The following is a 4728-nucleotide window of genomic DNA, read 5'->3' on the forward strand; positions in this document are numbered from 1 at the left end:
GTTCTTTTAGAAGAGTTATTCCCATAAGCCCTATTTGGTACTTTTAGTTATTGTGTAAGGAATGTAAACCCTAATTTATTATTTTGTTTCCGCACTAAATTTATAATTTATCACCTTTAGAGTTTCCAGGATCTTTACACTGAACTACACACTTATACTGTCACACTCGGCTTGTCATGGCTACACTGCACACCGACCGTGTCACGGCCCTTCCTCGCTCTAGAACACTCAATTCGCCTCATCTACTCGGATCCTATGACCTTTTCTTAGCCTACATTGTAACGCCCAAATAATTTGGGCATTTTTTGGAACACGTGCAGGTACCAGTAGTGCGTTTCAGTTCCTCAGAAAAAATTCAGGAAAAATTAGGGACAGCCTGTAGGCGCACTGTGGAGCTGTGTTCGGACCCCGAAACGAGTAAGGACTCCTCACCCTATTTCCTATCACGGTATTAAAGTTCAATAATGATAAAACGGTATTTCTTGAATCAACGAATATGTGAAATTGCTTAAGGTCGCTAATGGAGCCCGAGTCTAGTGTGTTTGTCGGTTAACTGTTATTTGGCCTATTTTACAGTTTTAAATGCAGTATGAGGTCTGATGTTTTCATTTCATAGTTTCGTGTGCATATTTTACTATTTTATTGATTATGGGTTGAATGACTGAGAAACCGATGTTGTATGTTGTCTTGTTTGGCATAAATTACTGTTTTACTTGTTTGTGTGTGAATTGATGATGCTGACTGAGGAAAAGGGGAATGAAAGGTTATGTAAATTGATAATTGTATAATGTGATCAGCCTGACTAGATATCTTGGGAGATGGTGGACGGACCGGGTCCATAGGGAACCCTACCGGGATTGTGGTCTCTCATACCGGACGGGGTATGGAGAGCCTATGTGTTTTGGCGCCCATACCGGACGGGGTATGGGGACGGCCTGTTTCACCCTCATACCAGACGGGGTATTGAGGTTTATAGTTTTGACGCCCATACCGGACGGGGTATTGAGGTTTATAGTTTTGACGCCCATACCGGACGGGGTATGGGGACCGCCCTGGACTCTGATTACAAGTGTTAAGGGTTCACGGGTAGCGGGACCCCTATGGATCCCCATGGATACTAGTAGGCTGGTAAAAGAGGAAGAATATGTTGTGTAATGATTGAATTACAAAAGGCGTGATAAGTATTATGTTATACAGTTTATATGATTTCATAATGATGATAATGTTATTGCTTTCGTGTATTGTTTTATGAATTTCATCGAGGTAAGTGGATGGTAAAGGTTTTATTATTGATAAAAAGATTTGTCGTAAATTATGCTCCATTGGTCTTTTTGTGTTTTCTACCCACCTTTACCTCCGTGACGGTGAGATATCGTGATGTCTTTACTGGGCTAGTGTAGCTCATTCCTTATTTAATCATTTCAGATCAGGAAGACATTGTTCCCGAGCCCGTTCCGCAGGAAGACGACGAAGGGGACGCCTAAAGACTCCATAGTCATATTCATAGCTTTTACCTTCGAGTTTCTCTTTTAGTTAGTTTGATCTTTTATATTTTGAGCACGTTTTTGGTTTTAGTGTAAGGGATGTTGATCGAAATTTTGACTTCGCTTCCGCATTTGACATTTTTAATACACATATTTTATTTTAAATTTCCGGGCCGTTACAGTTAGTATCAGAGCCGCATTTCTTCGGACCCATCCCTTACACAATAGTGCCTTAGAGAAATACTCACCGATATATCGTTACTCAACCATTCCTTATTTAATCATTTCAGATCAGGAAGACATTGTTCCCGAGCCCGTTCCGCAGGAAGTCAACAAAGGGGACGCCTAAAGACTCCATAGTCATATTCATAGCTTTTACCTTCGAGTTTCTCTTTTAGTTAGTTTGATCTTTTATATTTTGAGCACGTTTTTTGTTTTAGTGTAAGAGATGTTGATCGAAATTTTGACTTTGCTTCCGCATTTGACATTTTTAATACACATATTTCATTTTAAGGTCACTCATTTCCTTGTGCAGGTACCAGTAGTGCGTTTCAGTTCCCCGGGAAAAATTCAGGAGCCTGTAGGCGCACTGTGGAGCCGTGTTCGGACCCCGAAACGAGTAAGGACCCCTCACCCTATTTCCTATCACGGTGTTAAAGTTCAATAATAATAAAACGGTATTTCTTGAATCAACGAATGTGTGAAATTGCTTAAGGTCGCTAATGGAGCCCGAGTCTAGTGTGTTTGTCGGTTAACTATTATTTGGCCTATTTTACAGTTTTAAATGCAGTATGAGGTCTGATGCTTTCATTTCATAGTTTCGTGTGCACATTTTACTGTTTTATTGATTATGGGTTGAATGACTGAGAAACCGATGTTGTATGTTGTCTTGTTTGGCATAAATTACTGTTTTGCTTGTTTGTGTGTGAATTGATGATGCTGACTGAGAAAAAGGGGAATGAAAGGTTATATAAATTGATAATTGTATAATGTGATCAGCCTGACTAGATATCCTGGGAGATGGTGGACGGACCGGGTCCGTAGGGAACCCTACCGGGATTGTGGTCTCTCATACCGGACGGGGTATGGAGAGCCTATGTGTTTTGGCGCCCATACCGGACGGGGTATGGGGACGGCCCGTTTCACCCTCATACCGGACGGGGTATTGAGGTTTATAGTTTTGACGCCCATACCGGACGGGGTATGGGGACCGCCCTGGACTCTGATTACAAGTGTTAAGGGTTCACGGGTAGCGGGACCCCTATGGATCCCTATGGATACTAGTAGGCTGGTAAAAGAGGAAGAATATGTTGTGTAATGATTGAATTACAAAAGGCGTGATAAGTATTATGTTATACAGTTTATATGATTTCATGATGATGATAATGTTATTGCTTTCGTATATTATTTTATGAATTTCATCGAGGTAAGTGGATGGTAAATGTTTTATTATTGATAAAAGGATTTGTCGTAAATTATGCTCCATTGGTCTTTTTGTGTTTTCTACCCACCTTTACCTCTGTGACAGTGAGATATCGTGATGTATTTACTGGGCTAGTGTAGCTCATTCCTTATTTAATCATTTCAGATCAGGAAGACATTGTTCCCGAGCCCGTTCCGTAAGAAGACGATGAAGGGGACACCTAAAGACTCCATAGTCATATTCATAGCTTTTACCTTCGAGTTTCTCTTTTACTTAGTTTGATCTTTTATATTTTGAGCACGTTTTTGGTTTTAGTGTAAGGGATGTTGATCAAAATTTTGACTTCGCTTCCGCATTTGACATTTTTAATACACATATTTCATTTTAAATTTCCGGGCCGTTACATACATAACTTCCGCTCATCCTATACTCTCACCCGACTACTTCTACTCTTGCCACACCAATCCTCCTCACAATAGAGATTGCTACATCCACACTTAATAACTTCATCTGCACCTCTCATTCCTCACTCTCGATCACTTCATTCAACTGATTCTATTAAAAGAGGGATATATATAGAATTGATCTTGCTTTATCATACCGAGTCAGAATTCCTAAATTTCCTTACCTTTTGCCTCCATTCCTCTCCCTCAGCCACAACTCACTCAACTCCTCCGATCCTTTGAATTCTCCCTGCGATTTCAATCTCCCTCGTTGTCTCTTTCACTTCTCCCCTGTATCTCCCTCGACTGCTCTCTTTCTCCTCTTTCTCTCTTTTTCTTTTTCTTTTTTTTTTTAACCTAGAATTCCCCTTTTATACCCCACCTAACTCACATTCTATCCGTTGAAATTCCCTCCCCCAAATCTCCACCGTCCATCCCATCTCTCTGCTCTCTCTCTCCCTTATTCACCTATGCTAAATTATTACAATCAGTCTTTTCCTTGAATGTACACACGTTGCCGAATCATATTAAATTTTATGTTATTTTCTTTTTATTTTTACTTTGTGGCGATTATGCACGATTTAGAGATTAATTTCCTCAACACTCTGCATATATTGAATCAATTAATTTCCACAATAATAATAAAAAGACGTAAAAGTAGAGTTTTATTTTAATTGGTAGAGTTGGCACTTTTTTTTTAATTTATAATTATACGGAAGACTTCTAATAAAAAAAAAATTAAAAGAGAAATGAGTGACTATGCAGCTTTATAATGCATAATTCATGAATTCATAATCAATTAAGCGTTCGTCACATTAATTTTAATTTTTAATTTAGAAATTATTTAATACTATTATATATGTTATTATATTAAATAAAAAAATAATTAATATTTATGTTATCGCATTAATTTTATTGTAATATATTTAAAAAATTATTTAGTATGTAATTTGCAGTGAACTAAACAAGTTGAATTCTTTTTATATTTTAAAAAAAAATAAATTACTATCATATATATTATTACATTAAGTAAATGAATAATTATATTATATATTATTACATTAATTTTATTTTTAATATTTAAAATTATTTAGTATATACTTTATAGTTAATTAAAAAATAAATAATATCTTCATTTGAAATTAATTTAAATGTATCAAAATTATATATACCGTATTAAATATAGAATTGTTTCAAATACATGATAATTTCTGATTATGTATATGTATAAAATATATATGAATTTTCAAATATAAGGGAGGCGTGTTCTAAAATTGTTAAGCTTTTGGCACTACTTGGATCCAAAATGTTGCAACAATCTCTCTTATTTTGAAAGGAATTGGTTAAAATCAGAATTCTGATTTTCTTTCTCCTCCAA

Source organism: Carica papaya, chromosome 2, assembly GCF_054855325.1.
Source record: "Carica papaya isolate Zhongbai chromosome 2, ASM5485532v1, whole genome shotgun sequence".
Classification (NCBI taxonomy): Eukaryota; Viridiplantae; Streptophyta; class Magnoliopsida; order Brassicales; family Caricaceae; genus Carica; species Carica papaya.